This window comes from Chiloscyllium plagiosum, unplaced genomic scaffold (genome assembly GCF_037043375.1).
Source record: "Chiloscyllium plagiosum isolate Xiang-an unplaced genomic scaffold, Cpla_swu_hap1 HiC_scaffold_19, whole genome shotgun sequence".
Lineage (NCBI taxonomy): Eukaryota > Metazoa > Chordata > Chondrichthyes > Orectolobiformes > Hemiscylliidae > Chiloscyllium > Chiloscyllium plagiosum.
In genome coordinates this window covers 41,033,950-41,049,128 of record NW_028270157.1, presented here as the reverse complement: position 1 = coordinate 41,049,128, position 15,179 = coordinate 41,033,950, and the positions used below count along the sequence as shown (strand labels likewise).

The 15,179-nt window shown below is 38.8% G+C and overlaps 1 protein-coding gene across 1 annotated transcript in view; it reads left to right on the top strand.

Moving 5' to 3' along the window:
* Positions 1 to 15,179, top strand: part of lrp6 (low density lipoprotein receptor-related protein 6) — a 188,196-nt gene that overhangs the window by 18,953 nt on the left and 154,064 nt on the right. The window lies entirely within an intron of this gene.

The following is a 15,179-nucleotide window of genomic DNA, read 5'->3' as shown; positions in this document are numbered from 1 at the left end:
CATATGCAAACACTTGGCCCATGTCTGTCAACTCTTCTTGTTCATATACCCACCCATGTCATTGATAGCTTTAGTATAATAAGATACAAATCGAGAAATATATGCATTACTGCTGAGGTTATGTGAAAATGTGCTGGAATTGCGTTTAAATAATGTGCTAAATATAATCGATTAATTTGTATGCAACCTGTATTCCTTGTAAGGATGAATTTTAATGTTTGCAGTTTATTTGATTTGGCCATGTTTTCAAATCTGAATTTCTTTCATGATTTTGAATACTGTGTCTAAACTTAAGTTGTATAATTTTGATTATTTAAGCCTTTTAAGCATTCATTTTTTTATAATTTGATGGGTTCAAATTCAAATGTTTTTCTTAACTGATCAAATATTCAATCTTTTAACTTCAGCTGTAACTTTTTATTGTCTTTTTAATGCATGATTAAATGGTAAGTTTCTGTATTGTTAACACCGTTGAGATTGAATGTCCATTTAGTTCTTTGCAACCATTCCTGTCAGTGAAGTAAAGTTTTTTTTAAAAAATGTATAACTTTATATTGTTTTATACTGGAATTGCCTTATTTCATAATTTTAAACTGAACATTATTTTCGCAGATCCTCTTCAAATCCATCTCCTACCCTTTAGTAGTAATTCCTGTTGCCTTTTCTAAAAAAACAATTCCTCATTGAGGCTAACTTTCACTTCTTCTTCTGTTGCAGCTGAAAACAGCCATCTCAATAGGGTGGGGAATTTGATCTGCCTTGTCTGCTTGGTACTTAGTTTCATACTGGGCACCGCACGTACTGCCAAAACCAGTGAAAGTACCTTTTAAGGTTTTCATGTTGTAAAATGTGTATACATTTAGAGCAAGAACATCAAGTTTGATTATGAAATTAAATTAATGGATTTAGTTTAATTTTGAACCTCTCATATCTGCTTTGAAAGACAATGTTTAGACAAAATGATAACCTCCAAGAGGAAATAAAGTGTCCTGCAATATTCCGTTTACCATAGTCAGCAGTTATATTGACCCCAGAAATCAACTATTTGAGGAATTGAGTCAAAGTTGACTTGCAGTCTGGTTCCGTTTAAACTATTTCCTTTTGAAAGTACACAGTGTGCAAACAACTGTTGGAGCATTGGCAATGTGAGTTGGTGTACTGGTGATCAGATATTTGAAAGAGCTACATGTCCTGAATGGTTTGTGGGGACATGGGAGCCTTTTTCTCCTTTCCAGTATCATAACTATATGGTAAATCTTTCTAATTTCCAATCACATGCAAGTTGGAATTAAAACATATTCAAAATATTATCTCGCCCACTTTTCCAAGTTGTAGAAGTTGTTCAACTGTTTATTTAGCATGTGTAGAAAAAAACTCCAATCCTTGATTGGTAGTGATTTTTCTCTCAACCACCTTGTAACATGCAGTGCCTAGCTTCACATGAGGCACTGTCACTTGCATGAAGGACCAGAAAGTGAACCATGCTGTTTAAGTAGTTAAAGATTTTGGCTGTATACTTTTAGTGAAACTATCAGCTCTTCCACAGTGGTGCTTTCATCTCTTACATTTGCAATTTGTGGATTCAAGTCCAACTTCAGTTCAGCACTGAAGCATCACTGCTCATCTTTTGGATGAGATGTTGAATCAAGGCCCTGTACATCGCTTTCAAGCGGATGTCAAAAATCAAATCTTGTGCTATTATTTGAAGAGAACAAGCAATTTTTGTGTCATAGCCAACATTATCCCACATCCAATACTACTTATAAACACATTATCTACTCAGTTATTTGAATTGCTCTTTGTAAAATCTTTGGGTGAAGATTGGCTGCTGTGTTTCTGTACATTACAACAGTGACTTAGCATATTTCTAATCAATTTTAATGTTAATACATTACTTCTTTGGAATAGTGTAAGAAGTTGTGATAAACGTAAATTTGCAGCAGCTGTTGGGCGGCCTTGATAATGCTTGTGCTAAAGGAGAAAGATGTAAAGAATGTTTGTAGTAGATTTTACTATTTTAGTTGTGGTAAGATGAATGTATAACTGAAAGCCAAAAATTACAATTCATGTACCATTTTTAAAATAGGCATACTTCGTGCTTATAATTTCACAGGATCAAGCATCTAGCTCCTTGAGGCTCTGCTACCATTGAGATGATGGCTAAGCTTCAACCTAATTCCATATAACTGTCTTTGACATGTACCACCTTTTAAAGTTATACTGTTATCAGTTTTAATTTCAAAGTTATCATTTGATTTTAAAGTAACGTAACATAGATGAATCACAGAATCCCTACAATGTGGAAACAGGCCATTTGGCCCAAGTCCACATCAACCCTCTGAAGACTAAAGCACCCAGACTCATTCCCCAACCCTATTCCTCTACATTTACCTCTGACTAATGCACCTAACCTACACATGCCTGAATGCTATGAGCAATTTAGCATGGCCAATCCACCTACCCTGCACATCTTTGGATTGTGGGCAGAAACTGGAGCACCAAGAAAACCCATGCAGACACTGGGAGAATGTGTAAACTCCACACAGATAGTCCCCCAAGGCTGGAATCGAATCTAGGTCCCTGGTGCTAACCACTGAGCCACAGTGTCGCAGACAAGGTCTTTTCCCTGGGTTGGGGGGAGTCTAGAACTAGAGGGCATAGGTTTAGGGTGAGAGGGGAAAGATATAAAAGAGACCTAAAGGGGCAACTTTTTCACACACAGGGTGGTGCATGTATGGAATGAGCTGCCAGAGGAAGTGGTGGAGGCTGGTACAATTACAATATCTAAAAGGCATTGGATGGTTACATGACTAGGAAGGGTTTAGAGGGATATGGGCCAAGTGCTGACAAATGGGACTAGATTTATTTAGGATATCTGGTTGCTTGGATGAGTTGGACTGAAGGGTCTGTTTCCATACTGTACATCTCTATGATTTTATGAAAAACTATTATAAACTTCCACCACCCTTTTGTGAAGAATGTTTTCTCAGTTCCGCTCTTGAAAGATCTGGTACTAAGTTTTAAACTGTGCACACTCTCTAGTACATCAGTGTGCAGATAGTAATAGCAGAAGTTGTTCTCTCCATCTACCTCCTGGTCACTGCATCCACCAAGATGAAGAGCTTCTTCCTGTCTACTTCTGCTCCTCATAATTGGATACATCTCAAATATGTTCCCTCCTTCCTGTATCTTCCTCCAAGATTTGCAACCCTAATCTATCCAATCTCTCTCCATATTTGAAACTCTCCAACCCAGTCAACATCTGGTAAATCTCAGCTGCACTTGCTTCAGTGCAATTATATCCCTCCTATAGGACTAAGTTACTCCAGATGCTGGAATCTGTACTGATAATGAGAAATGCTGGAGATCATAATGTGCCAGGTAGCATCCCTGGAGAGAGAGCAAGCTAATGTTTCGAGTTTGGATGATTCTTCTTCTCCTAGACTGAATGTTAGCTTGTTTTCTCTCTCTGGATGCTGCCTGACCCTCTGTGATCTTCAGCATTTTTTGTTCTCTGTTCAACCCTTCTATAATGTGGATTCAAGAACTGCGCAGAATACTATATTTTGTACAGTTTCAAACATGATCTCCCTGCTTTTAAACTCTATACCTTGCCTAATAAAGTCAACTGTCCTATATGTGGCCTTAACCATTTTATCCACATATCCTACTGCCTTTAAGGACCATTGAACACGTACAGCAAGGTGCTTCTGATCATTGTTGCTTCCCAAAGTCCTCCCATTCATCACGTATTCCCTTGCACTGTTTGTTGTGCTGAAATGCGCCACCTTGCACTTCCATTTGCTGCTGAGCAGCCCACCTGACCAGCCTGAGTATATCCTCCCGGACTCTGAGGCAATACTCCTCACTATTTACCAATCCACCAATTGTTCTACCTCCCAGCTTCCTGATGAACCCTCCCACAATCACATCTAAATATTTATAATATATAGGGCCCTGATACTGACACCTGTAGAACCCAAATGGACACCAGTTTCTAGTCGCAAAAACACAACTCTAGCATCACCCTCCGCATCCTGCCACTTGGCCAATTCTGGATCCAGTCAGCCAAATTGCCCTGCATCCCATGGAGTCCTACCTTCATTAATAGTCTCCCGTGCATAACTTTATCAAAAGCCTTGCTGAAGTCTGGGTACACTCTGTCAAGTGCATTTCCCTCGTTGACACAGCTCGTTACCTTTTTGTAAATTTGATCAAATCGGTCAGACATGACCTCACTTTAACAAGACCCTGCTGACTACTCTTGATTTATTCCCTATCTCTCCAGGTGCAGAGTAATTTTGTCCCTCAATTGTTTCCAGTAGTTTTCCATCACTGGGGTTAGGCTGACTGGCATGTAGTTTCCTGGTTTTATCCCCTTGAAGATAACTCTCCTGTAGTCATACAGCATGGAAACAGAGACTTTGGTCCAACCGAACATGGTCCTCTGACAGTTCTCCTGTGGCCAGAGGAAATGAAAATGGTTGCGACTGCCATGCCGTTTCTTCCATTATCTCACTTAACATGTGGGAAAAGTTTCATCTGACCTTGTGAAATTGTCCTTTCAAGCCTGCCAGAGGACCACCCCCCCCCAACTCAACTCTATATCACAGCACTGCTTCCTCATTTCTATACCCTATCTATATCCACAAGTTATAGACTGATTAGGTGAATAGGCAATAAGGACTCAGATGGAGCATAATGTAGGTAAGTGTACTGTTGTTTGCTTGGTTCTAAGAATAGAAAAACAGAATTGGATGTGCTTATATAGGAACTGCAAATTATCAAGAAGTGCAACCATGATCTGGGAAGGCAAATGCCAAATGGGGCTTCAGTAAAAGGGAATTGGAATACAAGAATGAGGAAGTCTTGTTAGAATTGTATTTAGTTTTGATGACACCCCAGTTGTAATCTGCTGTTTTGCTCTCCTTGTTTAATAGAGAATGCACACTCAATGGAGACGGTGCAGTGAAGGTTCATGTGATTGGTCCTTGGGATATGAGATTAGTCATTTGAGAGGCTGATTTTAGAAAAATGAATGTTGAATCATTGCAAGTTTATGAAGGGGTTTGACAGGGTAGACAGCAAAGTTCACATTCCCAGCTGGGGAATCTGAAATGTGCATTCAAGTCTCCGGATAAACAACTCATTATTTATGAATTAGATGAGGAGAAATTTCTTCACTTGAAGAGTTGTGACTCTCAAGTCTCTACTTCAGAATATAGTAAATGATTGAATATATGTTATATTTCAGACTGAGATTGACAGATTTTTGGTTTCTTCGGCAATCCAAGGATATGGGAGCCAGTGGGAATATGAAGTGAAGGCAGAAATATCAGTCACAGTAGTTTAAAAGCAGGCTTGAGGAGTTGTGATCTACTTCTGTTCCTTTCTTAAATCTTTATGTAATCATGTTTACCATGGACACATTTCCTAATTATTGAGGTGGTTTGGATGTTACCACATCATGCCTCATAGTTCACGTTCTAGTTATCTTCTGACCGTCTTTGATTTAATCTTTATCCTCAATACAGTATGTTGCTCTTGGACAAGATCAGCTTGATAGAAATGTAGAATCGTGCAGCACAAAAGGAAGCCATTTGATCCACTGTGCCGATGCAGGCTTTTAAAGACAACTCTTCAAATGAACAATCCACTTCGTTCCACTGGCTGGCTCTTTTCTTGTGTTGCTGCAAATTATTTCGTTGCAAATATTTATCCAGTTTCCTTTTGAAAATAAGCTTGAATGTGCTTCATTACCCTTTCTGGCAGTGCAATTCAGATCATCATGATTCACTGTGCAAAATTATTTTCCTACTCTTACCTTTGATTCTTTTGCAGTTACCTTTTGAATCTGTGCCATCCACTTACTGACTCTTTACCACTGGAACTGTTTCAAAACCTTCCATGGTTTTGAACAGCAAAGACTTAAGATCATGGTAGGAATTCTTGATTCTGTCGTCTTAGCAAGGGCTCCCTATACCATCAATTATGCCAATCTCCTTCAGAATCTGCAACCTTTTTTACAGGATGTGAATGAAGACTGGAGCAAACTGTTCCCTGAAGTCCTAGAATGTTTCCAATCCCAGCTCTCACTCACTGACTGAGCAGGACAGATTAGGGAATAAAGGGGCAGCACAGTGGCTCAGTGGTTAGCACTGCTGCCTCACAGTGCCAGGGACTCGGGTTCAATTCCCACCTCGGGCAACTGTGTGGAGTTTGCACATTCTTCCCGCATCTGCATGGGTTTCCTTCGGTTCTCCGGTTTCTTCCCACAATCCAAAGATGTGTAGGTTAGGTGAATTGGCCAAGCTAAATTGCCCATAGTGTTAGTGGTAATTGTAGGGAAACGTGTCTGGGTGGGTTGCTCTTCGGAGGGTCAGTGTGGACTTGTTGGGCCAAAGGGCCTGTTTCCACACTGTAGGGAATCTAATCATAGGCATAATTGCAGATGTTTTGATTCAGGACATTCTTACAGTCCAGAAATTCCCACATACTTCACTACAGGCAAGCAGCCTGGTTTATGTTATTTATATTATTTGCATATAACTTCAAATTTTGTTGTAATCTTTTCCTTTTCCGTACAGTAATTTATGTTGAACATAAACACTAAATTCTAGTATTTACTGTCTTTAATTTCCATGACTGCAAGTATTCGAAACTAATAGCAGCCCCCACTTCTGCACCTTATAGTGGATTTAAGCCAGTTTGTAGAATATATTTGCTGATGTCAAACATCTGAAGCATTAACACAATGGTGCTCACTGCCCTTGCCTCCTCTACCTCATCCTCACTACCATCTAGTGATGCAGGTTTCTTTCAGAAAATGTCTATACTGCAAGATGTTTTATGCAAGATAGTCATACAGCACAGAAACAGACCCTTCAGTCCAACTCATCTGCACCAACCAGAAATCCCAAGCTGACCTAGTCCCATTTGATCCATATCCCTCTAAACCCTTCCTATTCATATACCCTCCAGATGCCTTTTAAATGTTGTAATTTTATCCACCTCCGGCAGCTTATTCCATACACACACCACTGTTTGTGTGTAGAAGTTGTCCCTTGGGTCCTTTTTTTTTTTAAATCTTTCCCCTTTTACCTTAAACATAAGCCCCTCATGCTTTTATAAACTTTTTATAAGGTCACCCTTCGGCTTCTGATGCTCCAGGGAAAAAAAGCCAAAGCCTATTGAACCTTTCTCCATCGCTTGAACCTTCTGATTCTGGCAACATTTTTGTAAATTCTTTTTTGAACCCTTTCAAGTTTAAGAATGTCTTTGCTATAGATTTGCACACAGTATTCTAGAAGAGACCTCACTGATGTCCTGTACAGCTGCAACATGGGCAACGCAATTCGTGTACTCAATGTTCTGACCAATGAAGGCAAGTGTGCCAGATGCAGCCTTCACTACTCTGCCTCCCTGCGACTCCACTTTCAAGAAACGATGGGCCTGCACCTTTTGAATCTCTCTTTGTTTGGCAACACTCGCCAGGACCTCACCAGAGCATTGGAGGCTGAGGGGAGACCTTATAGAAGTTTACAAAATTATGAGGGGCATGGATAGGATGAATAGACAAAGCCTTTTCCCTGGGGTCGGGGAGTCCAGAACTAGAGGGCATAGGTTTAGGGTGAGAGGGGAAAGATATAAAAGAGACCTAATGGGCAACGTTTTCACACAGAGGGTAATACGTGTACGGAATGAGCTGCCAGAGGATGTGGTGGAGGCTGGTACAATTGCAACATTTAAGAGGCATCTGGATGGGTATATGAATAGGAAGGGTTTGGAGAGATATGGGCCGGGTGCTGGCAGATAGGACTAGATTGGGTTGGGATATCTGGTCGGCATGGACAGGTTGGACCGAAGCGTCTGTTTCCATGCTGTACGTCTCTATGACTCTATTAACTGTATAAGTCTTGTCCTGCTTTGCCTTACCAAAATGCAACATTTCACTTCACATTTATCTAAATTAAGCTCCATCTGCTGCTCCTTGGCCCATTGGCCCATCTGATCAAGGTCCCCTTTCAGAGTAATGCTTTAAGTGCTTTGACAAATTGTACATCTAGCTACCCATGGATATACAATGTTCGAATTTGAAACTGCAGTTGAAGCGGAGTTCATCGTTGATTTTTTAATAGGAATTAGAAATTGCTTGAAAAATGAAAAGCACGGGAAGTGAGTAAAGAAAGGAAGATTGTACTACATAATTTTTCTCCAGGAGTCAGTGTCAAGTATACCAGTCAATTAGTTTCATGCTGTGTTCTTTTATCATTTTACTATTGTTTAGGTTGGACACCTAAGTGATATCTAGAAAAAAACTGAGTTGTCTTGGAAATACTGGAACGTTTAAAGATCACTCTCAGAAATTAATTTTTCTTTTACTAGAAACTTTGGTGATGTAAATATTTTGTTCTGGACCCATAGATTTAGCAAGAATCTATTATGTTGCAACTAGGAAAGCTGACTTGCAAATGGGATTATTCAAAGTCAGGGTAGACACCTCTCACGACACACGAGTATGGGTGCATACCAGTGTAGTTTGCTACTGGGAGCAGTGTCTCCTTATTTCACTCTTGATGTGTTTCATATTTTTGTTTCATGATCATAGTAATGACTATGTTTGGAATTAACTTTGAGGAAGTGGTGGATATAGGCACAATTACAATGTTTAAAAGACGTTTAGATAAGTACATGTATGGGAAAAGCTTGAAGTGATATTTTCAAGGAGCAAGCAGATGGGGTTAGTTTGTTTGGGATTATATTCAGCATGAACTGGTTAGGCCGAAGGGTCTGTTTCTGTGCTGTATGACTCGATGCTCACAAATATGCTTTTCCAAAAAGAACATTTTCTTTTTTTTTCTTGAGTCTTGCAGTTGCCTTTTGCTGTTGCTTCCCCAACAAAAAAAATTATTTGAAGAAATGTTTGTTCCTAAAGTGGTAAGAGTGAAAACAAATTCCATAAAATAAAGTTGGCTGAACTATGCAGGTGCACACTACAAAGGGTGAGGGTGGTGATGGTATGGGGTAGAGAGAGTTCGAGGGTTCTGTGAAAGATTGAGACCTTGAGGTCAAATTTTAGTAAAGATATTAAATGAGACAAAGCATTTTTTCAAAGGTTATATTTAATCATAATTTGATGGGAATATCAGTTACTGAAGAAAAAAATGCAGCTAAAAAGTCACTAAGTATACTAAATAACATACACAGCTGATTGCATGATGTTGGATAATATACTGCAACTATTAAATAACAGTCATTATGTCATTCTGTATAATGCCATCCTATTAACATTGCAAATACACATCACTCAGGACACTTGTACCAAGTCTGTTGTGTAATGTGAAATTACAGTTGGACTTCCTTGCTAATTTTTTTTCTGCTGCTGATTGTGGTTCGTGAACAAAAGATGGCCATTTGCAAGTGGATTCTTAAAATTTGAATAGTTTGTGAATGACACATGAGATGATGTATGTGCAATTTAGGGAGAAGTATTTCTTAAAAATAAACTATAAATTCTAAATATTTAAAGTCATGTGTTTTCAATCTGTAACTGTTTTAATCTAAGGTATTAGTTAATTGTTGAAAATGAATAATTCATTTTAATTGTATTATGTTTATTTGGGATCATGGGTAATTTTGTATTTTATGATGACCTGGTGTCCCAGCTCACCTCTTAGTGTAGTTGCACGGAGACAGAAAACCAATGCTCATTTTTGTGGGACTGTCTCATTCCTGCCTGGAATTAATTTAATTCAGATTGATGCACTTGCATTTTGTTTCAATGCTCCCTTTTGCTAGGTTTAGCAGAACAGTTTTTTTTAAAAAAGCTGCAGTTTGCTCTTATTTAAAAGATTACAGCAGCAGAGGGTTTAAGTACACATAAGCTTTAATTGACAGAGTTTGATTTAGATTTTACCATAAACCATTTATTATGTCTAATAGCAAAAAATGACATCAGAGTTGCATATTAATGCTTTTCTGCAGGCTGACTGCATTTGGCATGCAAAGAACAATACAATAATTAGTGTATCTATTGCCTTTTCCTGTCCTGAAGACACATTCCATTTGGAGTTTGTAGTTCACTAGTTAATGGAGTTGCTACATTCTAGTCCAAAATAAAATTGAAAGAAAGTATTTTAAGTAGATTTAAATGAAATACTATGCTTTATTTCAAAGGAAATAGAATTCCATTCTGTAAATGGAAATAGCTAAGCTGGTACTTTTCTCTATTTAAAATCCTGTTTTGAACTATTTAAAATAAGGCTGCAGAATTTCTGGATCCAAGGACCAATATACATGTCTTAATAAAACCTGGGTAGAATTGTGGATGCTGTAAATCGGAAAGATAAACCGAAGTTGCTGGAAAAGCTCAGCAGGTCTGGCAGCATCTGTGAAGAGAATACTGAGTTAATGTTTTGGGTCAATTCTGATGAAGGGTCACTGGACCCGAAACGTTAACTCAGCTTTCTCTCCACAGATGCCGCCAGACCTCCTAAGCTTTTCCAGCAACTTCTGTTTTAGATGCAGTTCATAATGTTGCATGTGTGAGGCAGTCAATGCCACATCCTTCACACTAGGTAAATTCAATATGTTCTGGTTTCCTCTAAAATTTGAATGCTATTGAAGAGAGAAAAATTTGCCTATTCATACATTAGTATCATTGAGTTACGGTGAAAGCTAAATGTGGCCTTTTTGCTATTTGACCTATTCACTAGCATAACTATATGGAATATGTAAAAATTATTTGATTTGTTTCTGAATGCAATTAGAGATGCTAAGTTGGGAGATTTAGACAACTGATTTTAAAGATCTCTCCATCCCCAAAACTAAACACCTGCCGTTCCATCAATATGAATTATTGTTTGAATGATGGGAAACAGATTTGAACTGCAACTTTGAGCATTGATGAGATATTACAGTTTTGTATCATATTTTTGTGGGTATTCCTTGTTTCAGTCTGTACTTTTCTTTCCAACTCCTCAATTTATTTATTACCAATATTTATCCATATATATCAACACTTTTTAATTAGTTTATTGAATTACAGAGAATAATCATTATAGAAGTGTTTCATGTAAACTGTTGTCTTAAAATACCAGTCTTTTTTATTAATTTTTAAACCTACTTTATTTGTGACTTTTTAAAAAAAATTTTTAAAAATGCGGATGATTGTAGTAAAGGTTACTTGTGACAAGTGTTATAAATGCAAATTTCAAATTAAGCCATGCTTTGCTTAGAGAAATTGAGTGGAAAAATATAGATTTTGTAGGCAGCCTCCAGTTTCTAGCCAGCCAGCATGTAATATACAGTACATGTTAATGTGTTCTCTTAGTCACAGGTTCTTAGTTACTGGCATTTTGAAAATAATGTGGTTTTACATTTCAGTGAAAGGTTATTTTCTTTGGGAAGTTGAAATATGGTATTTGGGAATTGGAAACTATGAAATTTCATGCTGGTTAGCGTTCCCCAGAGTCTAGCTCTGTATACTCTGGCCTAACAATAACCGTTGATTTCTGCCAGTTTGAAACCCTATTTAGTACAATGGAATGAACTTTCATCTTCCTCTCCTACTTTGACTCATATGAGCCTTAAGGGGGTCAGTTAGCTCAGTTGCCTGCATGGCTGCTTTGCAATACAGAATGATGCCAACAGCATGAGTTAAACTCCCGCACCAACTGAAGTTACCATGAAGGATTTTCCTTCGGAACTTCTCCCCTCACCTGGGGCACGATGGCCCTCCGGTCAAACCACCACCGCTCTCTCTCGCGCTCTCTGACGCCTTTATCTTCACCTTTTTATAAGACTAAAGCTATACTGTGTGTTACGTTATGGACAATGCAATACGGTACTTCTGCTTTGTAGAATTTGTATTGCGACTGCTGCGAAGTGTAATGTTAGAAAGGATCCTTGCAGTCAGAAGAGAGAATCTTGTGAAACTGCTATTGCAGGACAGATTTTAACAGTATCCCACACAGAATGTTATTGCTAATCAATGCACTGCAAAATATTTTCAGTATGTTTTTACTTTGGATTACTTTATTTTCCAACAGTAGGTCCTGTTGTGGCCTTAATTTCAAACTCAAATTCAACTTAGTTGAACGAAAGTAGTAGTATATAGGAGATGTGGTGGAATTGAAAATTTCCACGCTGATGATTGATATGTGAATCTTTTTACAACCAAAGAGCCTGTTTCTTTGTATGGCTCTATGAACACCATCAACATTCACACACAAGATTGTTAACTTTGTCTCACAATATGAAATATTCACAATTTTAAAAAAAATGTGCTGAAGAAAGTAGCAACATCTGCAGAAGGAGCGAAACAGAATTAATGTTTTGGTACAGTATAATTTGTTGAAATCCACAGCCTTTGGTTTTTTTAAAAAAAAAATTGCAAGTTCAGCCTACAAAGGGAGAAATGCAATCCTAATTCCTTCTTGTGAAATCCTTCATTAATGTCAATGCCCTGTGTTTGCTGAAGTTTACTCAGATGATTACAAAAAATAGAGAGCATTAAGTTTGATGAAAATATCATTGAGACAAACTTGAAAGCTGTCTGGAATGAAGTGATATATATTTGGTTTAATAGAAAAAGCAGAGCTTGATGGAAATTGTTATATAGCTTGTATTTATGGTTGCTGTATCAAATAACTGAATATGCTGTGAAAAGATGCATGTCAACATTTTTCATCTTGCACATGTCAAGGCAATTTGCAAGAAATACCAATTGAGGGGAGAGGCGAGGTGGTTAAGGGACAAGTAGTCATGAGTTATGTAGGAGGCTTGACAAACCACAAGTTAGATTACTTACAGTGTGGAAACAGGCCCTTCGGCCCAACAAGTCCACACCGACCCGCCGAAGCGAAACCCACCCATACCCCTACATTTACCCCCTACCTAACACTATGGGCAATTTAGCATGGCCAATTCACCTGACCTGCACATTTTTGGACTGTGGGAGGAAACCGGAGCACCCGGAGGAAACCCACTAAGACACTGGGAGAACGTGCAAACTCCACACAGTCAGTCTGAGGCGGGAATTGAACCCGGGTCTCTGGTGCTGTGAGGCAGCAGTGCTAACCACTGTGCCACCGTGCCGCCCACAAGTTGTCATGAGTTACAGGGCCAAGGATTCTTATATACATGCATTAGTAATTATTTGATGGTATAATTATGAGTACATACCAAGGTCACAACTGGATAGTGCAAATGTGTGTACATGCTGAGAATGTAATAAGGTTATCTAATTGTGTAAGCAGACACCGTTGAACAGAGATAAGAGAGTAAGAATGTGCACTGTAATGATTTGGTAATTGCAAACAAACAGTTATCTATAAAGCAGTACAAGATTGATGTATTGACCTGATTACACTATCTAATCATAACCAAGACACCTATCCATTATTGTGCTACCTTGGAGCGAGATGCCAAGTTGAGTGAATGCAACTCTCCTGCAAATGCTTGAATGCACTAGAGAATGAAGAATCTTTGTGTCTCATCTGGTCCCTACAGAATTGGAGGGTGTGTGAGTTCTCCCTTTCGCTTCTAGTGATAAAACAACCTTTCTACAGAGTGCTGGAACGTTAGCAAGTGGACTTGGGTAAAGATCTCATGGGGAATGCACTAGTTACTGACGAATGACCACCAAGCTTTGTTCACATTTTAAACCAGATGATTGACTCTGATAATGAACCAAAGAATAGCTCTTGCCATTCATATCCAATGAACAAATAAGAAAAATCATGTCCTGTACACGTGTCTCCAACTAATTAGGTTTGATGCCCAGGACATCCTCTGTAAAATAGTGTTCCATGTACATAAAATATAATATACTTTTGACAAAAGTATCCATAAAACTGTATTATAAATGCAATGTGAATAGATATGCATCAGTTAGCACATCTTCTGAAGATGCTGAATAAGTATATTTACATAGATTTAGTCTGATACAGATTTTTCACTGTAAGCTTAGCAGTGACTTCGCAGACTGTTCAGAACAGCAACAAATTGGAACCTGTCTTCACTGCGCGCACTTCCATAATTTGAAAATATTTTTTTCCCTCCATTCCCAGCAGTCTATTGCAACTATTAAGTTCAAGGATAATGCATCTACTCCATCACAAATTTCATCCCGCCCCCACCCCATCCAATTTTTTTTAACCCAGAAGTCTTATCTCTGAACTAATTTGGTTTTCCCACCACCAAAATCACTGACTTTTTATTGTGTTTGTTGTATCTTATTTTTCTCAATGACCTGTTCTGAAATATTATTATAGACATCCTGTAGCAGGTGGGACTTAAACCTGGGCCTGCCTTTTTCAGAGATAGGTACTACTATGCCATAAGAGAGCCAGTTTTTTTTTAGTGTGTTTTTTTTTTTCTGCTGTAACTGCCATCAGAAGTGAGGGGCAAGTAGAGAGAGAGGGAAGGGGCGAAATCGAAATGGAGTTGAATGAGGAGATAAAGAGCTGAAAATGTGTTGCTGGAAAAGCGCAGCAGGTCAGGCAGCATCCAGGGAACAGGAGAATCGACGTTTCGGGCATAAGCCCTTCTTCAGGAATGTCCGAAACGTCGATTCTCCTGTTCCCTGGATGCTGCCTGACCTGCTGCGCTTTTCCAGCAACACATTTTCAGCTCTGATCTCCAGCATCTGCAGACCTCACTTTCTCCCCTGAGGAGATAAAGCACTATATCCCCTGTGGTGCCCACCTCTCTCAAGGCATCAAAAGCGTTGATGGATGCTGCATTCTCCCTCTCAAAGGCCACCCTGGCACCAACATAACTGTGAAAGAGGGGCAGCCGTTCAGCACTCCATCCAATTTTGTTTTTTAATAATCAAAAGGGCTTTTATGTGTAACAGAGAAGCCTTGCCACCACCACAAATCACCATGACCTTTTCATTTTATTTTGAAGTAATAACCACTAGCAGTAAATTCACCCCTTTGGCCAACTCAGAGGGGCATATGATTGACAGAGCCATCCTCATCAGACTCGCTAACTCGTCACAGCTGATGGGTACCAAATGATGACAGTCCAGAAAGGTCATGTATTTCAGTCTGATAATAATTTACACTGCAGTCCTCCCAATCTGGTTTCCCAGCAAGGAAATAGTGCAGAGATTTTCAATTGTGTTTATGTTCTCTATTCAGGGCTGAGTTTGGTTGACAAATGTACATTTG